Below are 19,469 nucleotides of genomic sequence, written 5' to 3'. Positions count from 1 at the left end.
TCTGCTAGACCACAGGTTGTGGGACCCCGAAACTTTGGCAACTTTTAGACAATAACAAATAATTTATTTCGTCAGAAGAAAATTTTTCCCATCTCCACCTCCTCTCAAGAGAAGATCTCCCGGAATTTGTAAAATTTGAATTTTTGGCACTTTATATTTCTGAAACCGCAAGCTTTTTCAAATTTCTATAAACGCAGAAAGTTAACGGTAAATTCCACAACATTAAAAAATATAATTATTTTTCTTAACTCATACAATTAATCCTTAGAATCGATTATTATGTTAACCCTTCTTTATATTTATTTTTGCTTTATTTCAAAGACTGCATAAATCGTTCATCCTAAATATATGCAATTCTTAGAATCGATCATTATGTTAACCCTTCTTTATATTTATTTTTGCTTTATTTCAAAGACTGCATAAATCGTTCATCCTAAATATATGCAATCCTAATAATCTTAGCAAATCTAGCAAATAGTTTCGTATATGAATGAAAATAATTTTAATAGTGTGGTAGGAATACATAGACTGTATTTAAAAGCAGTATTTTCACTTGTTGAATGGAAAAGTGCTACAATAAAAACCATTGGTTTGACACAACTTTATATATTCCAATCTTAACCTACTTTCTTTTACATTATTTATAAAAAATGAATCACGCTAAATTTACTTGAATGTTAATCTTAAACAATGAATTACGTTAAGTACAAAAATATGCAAACTAAACAAGTTAGTATTCAAAGTTAAATAAAAAATATTTTACTAAGATTTTGATATTACGTGCTAAATATGACTGCAATAATTATATGAGCGAATATGATACGGAATACATTAATACGGAAATTTAAATTTAAATTATGTGATAATGTATGATAATGACTTATAATAAAGGTTTTCTTACGTAATTGGTTTTTACTTTGTTTATTATATGTTTGACTTTTTTTGCACTGAACATTCTCCCCGGCGTTGAGGCCAACAGCACCAAGAAAAAAGTTTTCTGTCTTAAGGGTTAGTTTAATGTCAAAATTTTGTGTAAATTTAGTTTAATTTTCCCATATTCTGTCGACATTTGATGAATTTTTCCCAGATCTTGTTGACATTTTTGACAGGCTCAATTTTCTTTTCCATTTCGGAATTATTAATGTTTTGTTGCTCTGATTGTATAGATTCTGAGTCTAATGTTTCGATGGGTAATACAGTTATAGCTCTCTTATAGATTTGTATAGCTCTTATGGATTCCAGTTGCGATCTTCACTGTACTCGAACTAGTCCGTCATATACCTTGATGACTTCTTCATTTCTTCATCCATTGACCATTTAAAGGGGAGGTTTTTATCATTCTTAATGATAACCATCATCGTTGGGTAGACATTTTTAATAGGTGTGGTTCATTTATTTCTTTGGTGAAGCTGGGTTAAATATTCCTTTGGCCAGTATTTACAAAATTCTTGACGCACAAATTGTTGATAACTGAGTCAGATTTTTGATGATTCATTCTATGGACTTGGTACTGACTTGGTTCTGCAACCAAAAAATGCCTTGGAGTTGAGACTGCTTAGTTGTTTGGACTTTATGACGTAGGTGTCAAAGATCTGCAGTATAAAATCGCTTCAGACAAAAGTGTCAAAGTAAAATCGCTTCTGCAACGATAGTACGTAGTCCTTCGAGTTTCAGTGATAGCGAAGTCAAATTCTGTTATAACAACTTCTTATCTGTAACTACTCATTGTAAGTGCTGCCTCCCAGTATTCCAAACTGAGGGAACCAAGGTGGTATAAAATGAAATTGGACTCGTTTTGTAGTACAAGTTTTTATTATTCTTTCTTTTTCCTCTTTAGCAAACAGAAACTTTCTAATTCTTTCAGCTTATTACTTGCACCTACAAAATGTGCTGCATTATCACAATACAATTCGTTGCACAATTCCTCTCTACGAGCCATAAAATGTTATAAAGTCAAAATAAATGCATCGGTTGTCAGATCAGAAACTACTTCCATGCGAATAGCTTTTGTTCGAAAACACACGAATACTGCTATGTAGCTTTTTGCTGGTCTTATGTCTCTAAGATGATAGTGAATCCAAATCAGACCACAAAGGTGATAAGCTTTTGAGCTTATTGCTCTTCTCAACTTACATATTCTTTTTTTATTGGTTGATTTCTTCTTTGAAATGTTTGCATTGATTGTCTTTGACGATTTCAACCGTTGCCGAGTTAAGCTCACTCACGAATAACCATTTTTGTAGCAATTTTTCTGTCCTTTGTTTTTTAAGCTTGTTTATTGCTCTTTTTAAGTCTGCCTATTTACATTGATCTCTGCAAAAATGTGAAGGAATTATGATGTTTTATTCAATCAGTAATACAACCTTCTTTTCTCAATCATGTAGTCTAAGAAAATCAATTTCTCTACTTGGTCATTCTTTCAAGGGGAGTTTACTTCTGTCCTATCGGGACCCTAGAACCATAATTCCGAATTTGGGAATATTCCTCATGATATAAAATAAACTTGATTGTCTTTCGATTTTACATAATTCCATTATTTTTCTTGTCTTGAATTGGCTATCCTATTAGCGACAAATGTTTCAAAAACAGCGGGTTCTCCATTATTCCAGGATAAAATGACTAAGGAACCGCTTCACAAATAAACTTTTTGCCTTTAATGTATTTGTTTCCTTTTCTACCAGCTCAGTTGCTAGAAAAGCAGCACGATGTTCAGCAGTTGGGAAGAGTTAATACCTTTGCTGGAGCAATCGGTTTAGAGCATAGTAACTTCAAGATTATATTGCCTCCTATATATTAGAAAATGAATTTATTCGAAAATGATGCGTTTTTCCTAAATGCGTTCTATACCTAGCGGGTACGTAAAGTAAAAGTATATTGGGTATCGAAAAAATCGAGAACGCTTTTCTTATTTATGTCATAAAATAACTAATTAAATAAACAAGTAATTTCAGCAATAAAGTGCTACTTATTAATTTTTTTTTAATGCAGCATAAAAATGCTGTTTTTAATTAATAGGTAATAGGTAACCTTAGCTTTAAAAAGAAATTTTCAAACAAACGTCAGAGTATGTATTATTATTGTAAAAATTGTATTCCAAAACGTAAAAGCTTTAGCAGCTTTTTTACAATGCAAAGGTATTGAAAGCTCTGAGACGGTAGTACAATCGTATTAATACCGTAATTAAACTTTGTACAATGTATTATTGAAGTCAAGGCGACTATTTTAATATGTATCTAAAAGTTCGAGAATTTTTCCCGAAACTTGAATAATTTTTTTTTTGTGGTTTATATTCGTTTTGTTGAATTATGTATCTCGAAACTCGAATTTAGAATATTAGGTTCGATAAAAAAAATTGCAAATGGTGATATATGAAAATACAATAAAAATTAAAAATGTAAGTATTTTTCGATTTTTTTTGTTAAAATAAAATAAGTAACAATATTAAAATAAAATGTATGGTTATGATAAAAGACATTGGAAATAATTAAATTTTATTTGAATTTAGGGAAAAAGTCGACCTATACTAAAGCAGTTCAGTTTGGAATGATGGATGTTTCATCAAGTTATCTAAATGCTTCTTTATTTCATCTCAAGTTCTTTATGAAGCTAGAAATAAAATTTTTGCTAACATTAGAAACAATGTATTTATTTTATTGGCTATACTTTCCTCGGTGCCATTTTAAGGTTAATATTATCACAACACTACCCATTTTAACGTTAATATTATTTTAATATGAAAATTGTATAAAGATACTACTACTGCTTGACAATTTAAATTTTGAATTTTTCACGTCTCGATTTTCGAGTACAACTCTCATTAAAAAGGGGTGGGTTTTTTGGATTCAAAAGTTTTACATAATTTGAATTTTTTTATGCGAATATGATTTTCGAATCGATTCGAATTCGAATAAGATATATATAATAGGTCACCTGTATCTAAAGAGATAGCCGCTTCTCCAGGCCTTTTCTTTTGCATCTCCAAATGCACGCAACTCAGTACGTATCGTGGGATGAATTCCAAATATGTGTCTATTAACTTTAAAATTGTTTACTTCTATCAAATCTTCTTGGAAATTTCTCTGTTTTGATTTTAGATTTTCATTTAGAACATCATCCCAATCTATCTTTAATTTCCATAATTTTTTCATTACGACCACTGGATTGATCAGGTTTAGTGAATCGAAAAGTTGAGCTGCTTCAGACACAAACTTTCGCTTTGTTAATTTTTCGATATTACTTGTCATTGCTGTTTTCAAAGTGAATCGATCGGTAGTCGGCTGTCATACTAAACCTAAAGTTTTAATGTATTCAGGTTTCTCCTACTTGAATATTTTTTTTTCTTTTCTGTTTTTTTCTGTCATACCTGATTTAATTTTTTCATGATTTGAACCCCATTTTCGTAATTTGAATTGGCCGGATTGTACCAAGCCCATTAATTGTTTTTTATTTCGACAGCTTCTTTCAAAGAATGGGCACTTTTTATGATTACATCTACATAAAATCTTTGATTTCTAGTGGATTTTTGGTCTCCTTATCAGCAGCTAACTAGATCTCTTCAAGTTTATCATCTAGCGATTCCTATGTTAAACCAGTAAATTTGTTCTCTTTGTGCGTATCTAGAGAGGCCTTGCCAATTACTATCATATTAAACATTCTTTTTTGTAGTATTGGCATATTTGGGTTCAATCTAATTTGTACAGCTCTCATCAGTTCACCGAACTTTTCTGCTATATCAACTTTTTGTGGCTTTTTGAAGTTATGGTCAGCTAATTAATTCATTTCTGCTTTTTCTGGCCTCTATCTGTTTAGAAAAACTTGATTTAAGCTCGACATGAACTCTATATTTCAGTTTACTTGGGTTTCTCCTATCTCCAATACTTGCATTCTTTATACTCTATGTGTTCATTTAAATTTTTTACTCAGTTTTTCTGTTTCAAATTTATTTGTAAACCTAAATCGAGGACCATTCTACAGGTCACGGCTCCACTATTTTTTCCCAGAACGGTTCCCAAAATTATCCTTAGGAATACATAAGCACATTTTGTTTTGTCTTTAACCAGGTGTTATGATTTTGAAAGGTTCAATTTGTCAGAACTCTGCTGCTTCCAGTCTGGATCATGTAGTAAACTAAGGTGATTGTCCCTACATTTTTTGCGACCTTTTGATTAAAATTTTGCCATGTGAGGGCCATTTTTTAAACATTCAAAACATAAGACCAATCTTTTTGCTTCTTTTTTTCGTTCAGCGTGTCATAGCCCCAAAAATTTCCAGAACTGTATATGCCATGAACCTTTTTGCATATGACACAATTTAGTTTCGTTGAACTAGATTCTCAAATGTTTACTTGTATACATGATGCCCCTCTTGTAATATTTATTTTCCTTTTGTTATTAGCGATTTGCTGTTTTTTTCAAGATACTCTAAAGATTGGTATCTTTGCTCTAAAAAGTTTATAAATTCTTCTAGGGACTGTAGTTCTCTTGACGTTTTCAAAGACTGTTCCTAGTATATATGGCAGTTTTTATTTAATATCTTTAGATGAAGATGTAAAGTAATTAAATCCCATTCACTATCAATATTTTCAGCATTAAAATGTATTCTCTTGTTGCGTCTTGTAATTCTAATCGCCTGCTTGTCAACAGTTTGGGTGAATGAATTTGGGTCATGAAATTGTTTCCATTTTTTAAAACCCACGCCAAATCTTGGCATGGTAATGATTGGCAGCTTTCATTGTTTTAATTGGGCCTTTGGCGTCATTCTGCAGCTGCGAATTCACTTGCTTTTCTTTTAAAGTTATAATTATATTTGCGCTTTAAAATTTATTTCTTGTGCTGCCGAAATATCATAACCGCTCACGTGCGAGTCTTCTTTAGCCATAAATATTTCGATATTCAGTTGTTTCTATATTTTTGAGCTCAATTTCTATTCTGTTTATTATTGCTTCAAAAAATTGATCAGACTGTTTAACGTCTTTGTTTTCCTTTAAAAATCAATCCCTTTAAATTCTCTTCATGGTTTTTTACCTTTTTGATTGACATTTTGAATTCCGTATTTTTCTAATTCTTCTACTATTGTGTTTTTGTTCAAGCTATTTTCTTGGCTGGTAAGTGCTTTTTAGTCTTTTGTGCAACGTGTCCTTCAGTTGCGTATATCTTTCTTCCACTTGTTATATTATTTCGTTGACTTACAGTAATACGGAAATTTAAATTTTAAAATATATTATAATGACAATGTCTAACAATAAAAGTTTTTATACATAGTTGGTTTTTGCTTCGTTTATTTTATTTTTAACCTTTGTTGGACTGAACAGTTATTATTACTGTAAATTGCTTATTATCTAATTTTAGAATACAACTTTCGAGAACTGATTTGTTTTGTTGGTCAACCTACAGTACTGAAATTTTGCACAATAAAATATGGTAAAATAGCAGCTATATTCATTAAAAGTTGTTGAGATCTCAGATCTAAGTTGTTGACTGGTGATAGCTGCCATACAACTCCAAAAGTTATTTGGCATTTTCAAATCTATACCTCAGAAATTATTAAATCTATAATATGGAAATTGCGTGAAACAAGTGCATTATTAGGACTGTTATGTGTGATAAAAATGGTTGAAGCTTCTTGATTCCTTGTGGTAGCTCCTTTAGACAGCTGTTGCATATTTATTCGACAATAGGATAGCAAATTCCTACGGGTATTATAGAGTTGACACGGTCAATATTTTCTCATTTTAATTGTAATATTGGATATTAGGTTGCTAGTACTTGACATAATTTTCAAAGTTATCTGAACAGGCCTCTGAAGGACCAGTCGCATAACCACTTTACCATTGGTGAAGTATGATTCTTCTTAAGTAGTAAAGTTATACCAATTTGTAAAGTGATTTTAGAATTTTTTTCCTGGTATGTGAGATGTTAGAAATTCATATATATCGCGAGTTGTGATTTATAGTGTACTTTTTTGCAGTATATGGAAATATTAAATGGTTATTAGTTTACAATACGAGTATGTCTATAGTTTTAAAATTTTTTCCACTTCATGTTAAATAGTTACGTCTGTCCGTAAATGAATGCAATTTCGCTTGCTAACTTAAAATTGGAAATAAGTGATGTTTCATTTTTGCTCTTTATGGCAACTCTTGTAAATGTCAGACCTAAACAAATCACAATGTATATGGTTCATATGCTTATTCTTATGGAAAACCCTACAAATTGGTTAAAATTGGAAAAGTAACAAGTTTACAAGTATGAATAGTATCAATTTACATAGGTCAAATTTAGTATTATAATATTTAAAATGCTTTTATAACCACCAGAATATACCGAATAATACCAAATAAAACCAGCATTAATTCACAGAGCTAAATTTTTACACCTCGATAATAATAATGATAATTTTTGCAAAAATAGTAATGATTTTTTGTAACTTGGCAGGGACTCCAATCACAAAATATGTTGACAGTGAGATGTCAAGCAAGCATGATTCAAGAAAGGTATTCTTTGATTTTGTCAAAGAAAAGTACAATAGTTAAAGACCCTGCCCTAAAGGTAGGGTCCATAAGAATGGTGCCACCTTTTGGATTTGTTTTTTGTTTTTTAAATTCATTAGAGGATCAAGGAGTACGCTTTTGAATGAAGTCGATAGTTGGGTTCCAAAGATGTAAGAGCTCCTCTAGGAAGGACAAATTTCGCATATAAAAATTTAAATTTCTACTGTAAGTCCACTTTTGCATAAACAAATATGTACTAAATACTAATAAATATGTACTAAATTAATCGGGTGTTAAAATAATTCCCTTCAATTAGAGTGTATTCAGTTACAAAATATTTTTGCTGCGCTTTCAATACTTCTGCTAAAAATTAATTGATACACAAATTCTGCATCGTCAGTATACAGTGAATTTCGTCAATATTATCGACAAATTTTCCGCTAAAAAAATCGACAAATATTGTAATGACTGCGCGATTTCGTTTTGCTGAATGTGATTGCTTTACTATACTGTAATAATTTTGTTAAAGACACTCAGCACTCATCAATTGGATTTTGTGCCTTTTTAATTCTTAATAAAACTTACTGATCTCTTTTAACGACGATCAATTTCCTTTTTTATTTAGGGGAAAAAAATTCCTTTTTTTTTTCTAAAGTTCACTTAAAATTGTGTATTTATTAATTTTTGAATTTTGCTGTTAGGGATAATTCTTACAATTTATAAAAATTTCGAACTCTTTTTTTTTAATTTCGCATGCTCGTTTCATTTCTTTTTTCATTCTGTAAGACATCCTATCCATTTCTGCGATGAATATTGTATGTAATCAGACTAAAAATAAATTTTTGAATTTTATTGCATAACTAAAAATTCGCAATCAGATTATCTTAAATTTTAATTATATTTAATTTAAATTATTAATTAAATTGAAATTGTCTTAAAAAATTAAATTCAATAAAAAAATTAAAATCAATAATAAAACTAATCGAATACAAATCGCTAGATACACAATACTCGTATTTCGCAGTTAATAAATTATTTCAAACTTTTTGCAAAAGATTAGTAATTTCATATTTTTTAAAGTTTTTAATTTTTCACGCCATTTTCTCGATTATGATATATGCACTCTTTAATGAAAATGTGGCAGTCAGTGTAATTTTTAGCACTTTTCCAAAAAAATTTTGAAAAAAAGTGCTTATTAGTTTCACTCTGTCCGTCTGTCCGTCCGTCCGTCCGTCCGTGGACACTTTTTTTGTTTACAAAACTTCTACACCCTTTAAGATAGAAAGCTGAAATTTCATACGTACATAGATTTTCACTAGAAACTTATTTCCGTAGAACAAAATTTTTACCTATCTCCCCCACCCCCCCTATAGGTGATATACCCCCCCGAAACCCTAAAAATGGCCTTTTTTAAATATTTGTTGCAATGAAACCATAAGCATTTTTGAAATTTTGCAAACGCAGAAAGGCAGTGGCTTGCTTCCCCTAGCGCGATATACTATAGTTAAACTTTAGAAAAATAAAATGGCCGTTCAAATTTACCGTTATCTAAAGTCCTTTTTTTTCAAATTTTTGATTTCGTTTTTCTTCTAGACCCCAGCCTGTAGAAGTTTGAAATTTTGGGGACTTTTAGACACTAACAAATAGTTTATTTCGATAGAAGAAATTTTTTTTCCATCTCCACCCCCTCTCAAGTTATCGCCCCTTGAAATTTGTAAAATTTGAATTTTTGACACCTTATATTTCCGAAACCGCAAGCTTTTTCAAATTTCTATAAACACAAAAAGCTAACGGTAAATTTCATGACATTAAAAAATATAATTATTTTTCTTAACTCGCACAATTAGACCTTAAAATCGAGCATTATGTTAACCCCACTTTATATTAAGTTTTGCTTTATTTGAAAGACTGCATATATGCGTCATCCTAAATATATGCAATCCTAGAAATAGTTTTGTATATGAATGATAATAATTTTAATAGTGTGATAGGTATACATAGACTGTATTTAAAAGCAGAATTCTCACTTGTTGAATGGAAAAGTGCTACAATACAAACCATTGGTTTGACCCAACTTTATTTCACTCTCATTTTATTTCACTTTTTTCACTACTAAATAGAGTAAAAGTCTGTTACATGACGTCATAATAGAGACATACCTTAGTTTAGTTCATTGGATTAGTTGGGCGAGTTACTAGCATGCCGAAGGTTTTTCTTTTTATTATATGTATATTGAAAGTTGTCTACACAGTTTTTTTTTTATTTAATTTTGTTTTATTATTGTAATATTATGAGCATACAGCAATTATTATACCCGTACGAACGTATGTTCGAAAGGTATACTAAATTTGCCTTACCCTTTCTAACGCTGAGAAATAATGGCCTGAGATATGGACTTAAGTGTATCTTTTTGATCAGCGTCGAATTCTCAGTCGATATAGTTTTGTCTGTCCGTTCGTCCTTCCGTCCCAGCGATAACTCAAAAACTAATTAAGATAAGTTCACCAATAATTTATTGTAGTAAGTGCCAGAACCCTATTTAAATAAAATGAACATGATCGGGATACTGATTCGGGTAGCTGCCATACAACTTTAAAATTTATTTGAGTATATCTTAGAAACTACGAAAGTTGGGGTATTGAAATTTCGTACAAGTAAATATGTTAGCATGACCAATGTGTTTTACAAAAGTTGTTGAAATTGCTTGGATCCTTCTGGTAACTGCTATACAACTTCGCAAGTTATTTGGCTATATCTCAGAAATTATAAAAGCTGTGATATTGAAATTTGCCACAAACGAATATATTAGTAGGACCAATGTGCTTGATAAATGTTGTGCTTGACAAAAGTCATTGAAATTGTTTGGCTCCTTTTGGTAGCTTCCATTAAACTGAAAAAGTTATTTGTCTATATCTTAAAAAGAGTTCAACCTACAGTACTGAAATTTTGCAAAATAAAGTCAAGTAAGATAGCAGTTTTATTCATTGTTGAATATAGCTGCTATGAAATTTCAAAGTTGTTGAGAACTCATGGGCACTTGTGATAGCTGTTACACAGCTCCAAAAATTATTTGGCATTATCTCAGAAATTATTGAATCTGTAATATAGAAATTTCGTGAAAACAAGTGTATTATTAGGGCTGTTATGTGTGATAAAAAGGATTGAAATTTCTTCATGATTCCTTGTGGTAGCTCCCATACAACTTCGGTAGTACTTTGGCCATAAAAATTAATATAGATAATACGGCAATTTAAAGTCATAGTCCGTCCTTGAGTCAGCTATGGCATATTTACTCGCACATAGGATAATAAATTCGTACGGGTATCACAGAGTTGACACGGTCATTTTTTTCTCGTTTTAATTGTAATATTGGATATTAGGTTGCACATACTTGACATAATTTTCATAATGACCTGGACAAGCCACTAAAAACTAAACTCAAGACCCTTCGTCTGAAGAACCAGTCGCATAACCACTTTACCATTGCTGAAGTATGGTTCTTCTAAAGTAGTAAAATTATACTAATTTGTAAAGTGATTTTACAATTTTTTTCTGAAATGTGAAATGTTAGTAATTCGTATATATCGCGAGTTGTGATTTAAAAAGTACTCTTTTTGCAGTATATGGAAATATTAAATGGTTATTAGTTTACAATACGAGTGTGGCTATAGTTTTAAAATTTTTCCCACTTCAAGCTAAATAGTTACATCTTTCCGTAAATGAAAGCAATTTCGCTTGCTAACTTAAAATTGGAAATAAGTGATGCTCCATTTCTGCTCTTTATGGCAACTTTTGTAAATGTCAGACCTAAACAAATCACAATGTATATGGTTCATATGCTTATTCTTGTGGAAAACCCTACAAATTGGTTAAAATTGGAAAAGTAACAAGTTTACAAGAATAAATAGTATCAATTGAGCTCAAATTTAGTATTATATTTAAAATACTTTTAGAACCACCAGAATATACCGAATAATACCAAATAAAACCAGCAATAATTCACAGAGCTAAATTTTTACACCTCGATAATAATAATGATAATTTTTGCAAATACAGTAATGATTTTTTTTAATTTGGCAGGGACTCCAATCACAAAATGTGTTGACAGTGAGATATCAAGCCGGCATGATTCAAAAAAGGTATTCTTTAATTTTGTCAAAGAAAAATACAATAGTTAAAGACCCTGCCCAAAAGGTAGGGTCCATAAGAATGGTGCCACCTTTTGGATTTTTTTTTTTGTCTTTTAAATTCAGTAGAGGATCAAGGAGTACGCTTTTGAATGAAGTCGATAGCTGGGCTTCAAAGATGTCAGAGCTCCTCTAAGAAAGATAAATTTTTTATCTAAAAATTTGAATTTCTATTGTAAGTCCACTTTTGCATAGAAAAATATGTACTAAATAAGTTTATACTTATAAATTTGAGCTAAATGGGTTCGAATTATAGTAGAAAAATTAATTTTTACGTTTTAATGAAGATTAGCCATTGTTAGTGAAGTTCTAATTTCTAAAGAACCATAACTCCTTTCAACTTAACATACCCTCAAAAGTGACCCACGCCAAATTTTCAAATTTTTTTGGTTATACTTAAATTATTTATTAAAATACAGGAATGCGATTTCGAATCACGTCTGTCCAACTTCTGATTTCTAAGATTTAATAAATGATGGTACTCTTCTTTGTTTTTGAGTACCTAGTATAAATATGATTGAAATGAAGGTTTTTGTCTGTTTTCATTTTAATAAAAAATTTAGTCAAACCTTAAAATTTCTCGTCGAAATTTTGGAAAATTATTAAAAGTTCAAATTTCAACTCGGAATTGAAGTTATGATTATTTTTTTTAAATCTATTGTTAAGTCTTACAAGATATACGGAGAACTAAGAGCAACAAATGACTATACACAGAATAAAAAGAATTGCTTTTTTTTATACTTTTTGCATACACAAATTAAAATAAATTTCAAAAATTTTTTTTTGAACTTGAACCACTCCGCAAAAGTTAAGTTTTTAATTACTAAAGATCTACATTGTATGCAAAAAAATATTTTTAAGGTTTCAGTTCGAAGAACTGAATATTATAAGAATTTCATTTTGATTTCCGTATATTATAGAAAAAGGAGCAATTTAATTAACTTTAATTGCTCATTTCTCTTATAATATACGGAAAAAAATGAAAAAATATTAAGTAAACGAAAAGGACCTAATAGTTCAATAGTTTTTTTTTTCAAATTAAAAAATAATTTCCATAGAACATAAATTGAGTAAAAAATACGAGTTACATCGAAGTTGACCCGATTGAATCATTTCGAAAAATTTATTTAGGGCCACCGCATTATTTTAATTTAGAATTTAAGAAAAATTAAAAAATTTTTTCCCTCGAACTGGACTCGAACCAGTGACCTACCGCTTTCTTTATAATTGCAATTATAAAAAAAATTTAAAGCTTTGAATTTATCATTAAAAAATTATAACCAATATTACTATTGTATATGCATCTATAACGATCTAATTTAATCATCTACTATTTTATAAATCGTCACTTAAAATCATTCCCAAACCAACAGTTTAAATGTATTCGCAATTCATATAAAATATATTAAGGGGCTAAAGGGGTTTATTGTTTTAAAATTTAATTAACCTTATTTTATTAATATTGTTTTTTAACAAATTGTATTTAAGGTCGTTAGCATAAGGTAGCCAATAATTTCAGAGATGATTCTTAAATCAAATTTTACAGCAAAAAATTATATGAGTGGCGGTGCAGATATACAATTTTTTGATCATAATAATCTACAAATTATTCTTAATTGATTGTTTTTAATTTTCGGTTCTACAATCGGTATGGTCTGTGTGATATAAGTATATATATTAGTAGTACTTGAAATTATCACAATAATGTTACACTACTGTATGGTATGCATATACTCATACCTATCTTCCTCTTGCTATGTTAAGGTACTTTATTAAGCTGGACGAAAGAATGATATAAAAAACAATACAACAGCCTTGTGCCTATCATGATAATGACAATTGTTAATAAAATTACAAATCATTATTCCTTGAATATAACGGTTGAAAAAGTAACATTAAATAAAAAAAATTTTCCTTTCGGTCAAAGTAATTTAAATCTTTAAAGATTTGAATTTTTATTATTGTTAGAATTTTATGAAAAAATTCCGTGAAATAAAATTACTAGAAGAATTATGAAAATCAAATTGACCACGTAGAAAACCGAAGAAGTGTTTAGCATTTTTTATAAGCGGTAACAAGAAATATATTAAAAAAGTGGAAGAGCTGAAAGTAAAGGTGGTAATCTGGGTGAAAATTAGAAAATTTTCGACCAGAGCTCTACAATATTTCCGGCAGCAATTGCATTAACATCAAAACGTGCAGCGGTCCAAGTAGCCATTTTCCTGAATGCCTGCGGATCATTTGTTGTTGAGGTTTTAAACACATTCAAACTGACCCCGGATGAAAAGAAAACCCTTTCAAAAATGCAAGAAGCATTTGAAAACTTTTAATCACTGAAAAAAAAAATGAAGTGTAGCAGACGTTTTTTTTTGGAACAGGTGTCAAGGAAGGTGAGCTATTTAACGAGGTTTTGATGAACATCAAAAAATTAGTAAAATGATGACAAATATAAAAGAAAGCTTCGCGATACAATTATATTGGGCGTTAACAGTTACAAACAGGTTATAAGAAGGAATTGGAGATACAGTTAATAATCTACAAATTCCAACAACATCAGAGGTATATTTGCTAGAAAATAAAAAAATTATAACAGTAATAAAAAATATAAAAATTTTTGGCAATTATTTTAGCATAAGCAATAATAAAAATGCGAAAATAACTAATAAAATTGACTGTGAATACAGTAGCCGAAATCAAGATTATCGTAAATTCCAAGCGTTAAAATTCAAATTTAGCCACCAATGTCAGCTTTTCTCATAGAGTTAATTAGAATGTACCCGAAAAACTGGTGGGAGATCTGTTATACGAGCTGTCTAGAAAATAATTAGAAATTAATAATAAATGTACCAAAATTAAGTCACAAATTTATCCAAACGTAGAAATTTATATACAAGCAGATAGGAGCAAGGATGAAACAAAAAATGATCCATTATTAGCAAAGTCAAAATAAATTGTATTATTAGGATGGCAGTATGTTGCATAATTTAAAATCATTTAAGAATTAACTAATGATGGAAACTGATCTCGTTTTCTTTAATAAAAAAATTTTTATTCCTTTTTCTTTACGATACAATATCCGTGACTTCAATAATGCACTTTCGACGCAAACTTTACAAAGTATCACATTCTAAAAAATTTAACAAAAGCCCTTCACATTGTACATTTTTCCTAAATGCGTTCTATACGTAAAAGCAAATTTGGTATCGAAAAAATCGAAGATATAAATCTTATACAATGTAAAGGTATTGAAAGCTCTGAGACGGTACTGCAATCGTATTAATACCGTACTTAAACTATTTATGAAGAATTATTTAATTCACGGTACGTTACAGTCCTAAGAATAGGGCTAAACAGTTTTACATACCAGGTATTAATATTCTATTATTTAGTTGCAAAATGGAAAATTTGTTAATCATTTAGACGTATACTACAAATCGTAAAAAGTTAATTTACAAATCGTAAAATAGGGACGGATACTTTAAGTTCAAGAGAAAAGATTATATAGTCATAATAGATTATTCCTCAAAATATTTGAATATTAGGTCTTTAAAAAATAAAACACCTAAAACCATTATACCAATTTTAAAGGCTTTTTGTAAACAAAAATATTAAAATTTTAGTTATTTGTCCGATGGTGCATTGGCAAAGGTACCGGCCCTTCAACCAAAGGATTCCGGGTTCAAATGCTAGGCAGGTCATATCCAATATCGAATAATCTATAAAATTAATATTTAATAAAAAAATTTAAAAAATATCCAATATTAGTATAACATGGTGACAAAATAAAATTACCTTGGTAAGTCAAATTTTAATAAGAACGTGATACTAATAACCAATAACAATAATTCGTCTCGTATAAGAAAGTTTTAAAAAACTTTGAGAACTTTATAAATTTTTTGAATGCGAAGGATCTTTTTGAACAAAAATGAGAGAAAGTGAAGTTTTCATTTTCTCAATGTTTAAAGTTTTTCAAGTTTTGTAAAGCAAAATTTAGTGCTTTAAAAACTTTTAAAATCTTACAGCTGCCGAAACCTTTGTTTTTTTTATTATGTCTTAAGGTTCAATTTTTAAAAAATAAATTTTTTATTAACATTAATTTTTTTTCAAAACTTTTCAATTAAAAATAAAAATACGAACAAAATGGGTTCACAAATGTATGTTATAAGTTTCACACTTATTTATAACAAAAAAACCAAAATTTTCGGTTTTTGATATAACCAAACAATATTTGATTATGTTTGATAAACACTCTGAAATTTGACTTTTATTATATATTTATAAAGTTTTTAAAAGTTTTTTTCAAGTTTTTCCTCTGGTTTATTTTTTTTAAATGGGATTTTTTTTGTTTTTGGAAGATATTACGTCACTGTTTCTCTTTTTAAAGTTTTTTCAAGTTTTATCCCAGATAACCCCAAAACAATGATAAGAAATATAATATATGATTACCCACATCCGTCATGGCAGTACATAGTTGTGTTGTATTAATCAACCTCGCAGCAATTGCAACACGCAAAAATAATTGATAAGCCTATCTACTTGCCGATAGCTGCCGCTAGAGCAAAATATTATTAGGCATCGAATAGAAAGCTGCACTGGCCAATCGCTTTTTTAACGAGTATAATAGATTCATGAAACCAACACACAATCATGGATAAACAAGGAAAATACTGTAAAGACACTCGGCATGATGCGTAGGGTAAGAATGAGCCAAAAAGCGTCGAGATCTTAATCTTGGCTCTAAATCAGGTAGAGAGAGAAACAAATAGGTATTCTCGAAATAAGCGAAGTAAGATGGTTTGAGTATGGCGAAATAGTTACATCTTCAAGCAATATACTGAAGGAATCAAGCAGGAGTGAAATCTCAGGAAAAGTATAGAGTGGGTTTCATAATTTGCAAGAAGTTTAAGAGTAGTCTGCTATTATAGAAACCTATATCAATTGGAATAATAATAAATAGATTCAAATGTAGTATTAGTATCAGTAGCATAAGCATAGTACAATTTTACGCCCACACTGAAACATCAAGTGAGGATGCGAAAGATGAATTCTATGAAAAACTTCATGTGTAGAATCTCTAGAGGTGATATAGTTATTCATATGGGCGACCTCAATGCTAAGATGGGAATTAGACCAAGCTGGTCGATGATTGCAGCTCACGGGCTTGAAAGCAAAAATTACAACAGAGGAAGACTTGAATCCCTGTTTGAACAGCAGGACCTGGTCATTGCAGGGTTAATGTTTTCCCACAAAAATATACACAAATTGGCCTGGGTATCTTCAGATGGCCGCACTCAAAAAAAGTAGACTATATTTGCATAAAGCGTATTTTAAAACGATCTGTATATGAGAAAACGAGATGTTAAAACGTGGAGGTGGGCATATGCGCAAAGCGATCGTGTGCTAGTCACAACAGATATCTAGATAAAACTGGTGGCTATCAGGAACATCAAAACTAAAAAAGACGCCTAAACACGTGCAAGTTACAGACAGAAGAAACAAGAAGAGAATTCGTGGAAAAACTAGGAGAAAAAGCAAGAGAAGGTCCTACAGCAGAATTAAATATACAAGACGTATAATGAAAAGGAAAAACAAGGGAGCAACTCTTGGGGACAGCAAAGCCAAATAGAAAAGAAAGCACTATTGAACTAAGCAACCAATTATGAAAAAAAAATTTTACAGATGAAAGTATGGCAACAAGATATAGGCACAGAGAAACATGTAGAAAGGTTAAGAAAGTGGCCATAGGAGATAAGAGGGCATACTATAGCACAATAGTTACCCGGGATGAACAAGCCACTGATTGAAGTGATATTAGAATGCTACTCAGAGAGATCGATACCCTATCTAAAGTAAAGAAGTTATTTTCAGTGTTTGGCATTTGGAGTAGGAAAAGTTTTACCAAAAACAAGCAGGGCGAATTACTAAAAACAATACAAAAACAAATAAATAGATGGGGAGAATACTTCGAAGAAATAAATCAATCTAATGAGCCTATTGAACAGAGCAGCAAAATAACAGAAGACAAAACCATAAATCAGAGATTTATCATCATATCAAGGAGAGGAATAAGTGATGCCATTATACATTAAGAATAATATTAAAACAAACAGTCAGTACATTAAGATTAATATTAAAACAAACAGTAGAAGAGACAAAATATCGACCGCGCTCAGGCGAAACAGGATTCCCATATGAATTCAAAAATTGTCAATACGATAAAGGTACTCTATCACAACCAACGTGCAGTTTTCGCCCATTAAAGTTGGCGTAAGACAAGAATTCATCACCCCTCTAGATGGGTGTATGTGAAAAGTAAACAACATACATAACGGCATACTATGGCGGTTGATAGCTAAGCCGCAGGATCTGGATTATGCAGATGACATAGCTTTGCTCACACACTCTGTATTAAATATGCAAGATGCGATAGCGAACTGAAGTAGTAGGCCAGAAAGACAGGACTCAACATAAATAAAGAGAAAACCAAGCTAATGAAGGTAAACACAACAAGCCAAAACCACGTAAATATATATATAGATGACACGTCAACAGGAAAGGTAGATAAATTGAATTACCTATACAGCATTATAACAACCAATTGCGGAACTAAGTGCAATGTTGACAGCAACGTATCTAAGGCTAGAAGTACATTCGCTGGGTTGTGGCCACTGTAGAAATCAACCCACATTACCAGGCATACAAAACCTAGAATCTACGACGCGTGCCTTAAATCTGTGCTGCTATATGGAAGCGAAACCTGGTTAACAACAAAAGCAACATCACAAAAAATACAGGTTTTCGCCAACAGATGCCCTAGAATAATATGTGGGATTTTCTAGGCGAGAAGGATTACAAATGCAGAGCTACAGCGTATGGCACAACAAGATCCGACACGTGTCAAAAGAAAAGTGGGAAGACCAAGAATGACTTGGAAAAGATCGATGCGGAAAGAAATAGAATGCACGAACAAAAGTTGGTCAGAAATTAAGAACATGGCCCAAAATAGAATGAGGTAACGCGTCTATGTGAAGCCCCTATATTCCCCAATATTATAAAGAAAAAAAAATTACAGTTACTCTAAGATATCCCCGTTTGAATGGATTCACTGAAAGGGTTGTACAGTTGAAAAAATAAATAGAAAAAAAGTACAGTTATAAATTTTCGACAAATTTCGATTTCTTTAAAAAAACTTCAACAAGAAAACAAAAATTCTTACTTTGACGAGCTTTATTTGGAAAACTATCAGATAAAATTGATTGCAACACTGAAAATAAAGAACAATCAATTGCGTGCCAAACAAGACCTCGAAAACTGTATGTTGCGTGGTTCCGAAGTTATAACCGTTTATTTATATACGACACAGATCTGGTACCCTTTTTTTCAACAGTACAATTTTTGACGGAAATTGATCAAACAATCATCCCTGAAACTATTTGCATCTTACATCTATTTGAGATGTAAGATATTCTATTAAACTTGAGATGAAAGTCCAACGCTTGTTTGATCAATATATATTAATATTTTTAGTCCAAATTTACACAAAATTAATAGGTTTGAAAAATTAGCAGCATTATTTTCTCTCATTTAATATACAATAAATTAAAGAACTTTTCTTTTATGTTTTCAGACTGCAGAATTTCTTCTTAATTTAGACTTTGTCATTTTGTTCTTCAATCAAGTTACGGAAACATCAACAATATAAAATACTTGTGAAGTTATAGCAGGTATTCTTTTTTTTAAATGTACACCATTTTTAAAGTTTTGTACATATATGGAATTTAAAAAAAAACTTG

General features: G+C 30.5%; 1 protein-coding gene across 9 annotated transcripts in view; it reads left to right on the top strand.

Moving 5' to 3' along the window:
• Nucleotides 1-19,469, top strand: part of LOC129616356 (uncharacterized) — an 85,954-nt gene that overhangs the window by 5,281 nt on the left and 61,204 nt on the right. For 4 of the 9 annotated variants that reach the window (XM_055531978.1, XM_055531981.1, XM_055531983.1 and 1 more), the window contains exon 2: nt 19,304-19,400. The gene's annotated coding sequence lies outside the window, so the exon portion shown is untranslated. Of the gene's footprint in view, nt 1-11,569; nt 11,629-19,303; nt 19,419-19,469 lie in introns of all 9 variants that reach the window. The other 5 variants (XM_055531979.1, XM_055531982.1, XM_055531980.1 and 2 more) reach the window with 3 other exon arrangements.

Source organism: Condylostylus longicornis, unplaced genomic scaffold (assembly GCF_029603195.1).
Source record: "Condylostylus longicornis isolate FDR11 unplaced genomic scaffold, ASM2960319v2 ptg000185l, whole genome shotgun sequence".
NCBI classification, from domain to species: Eukaryota; Metazoa; Arthropoda; class Insecta; order Diptera; family Dolichopodidae; genus Condylostylus; species Condylostylus longicornis.
The sequence above is the reverse complement of the archived record's forward strand: the minus strand, read 5'-3'. Positions and strand labels throughout refer to the sequence as shown.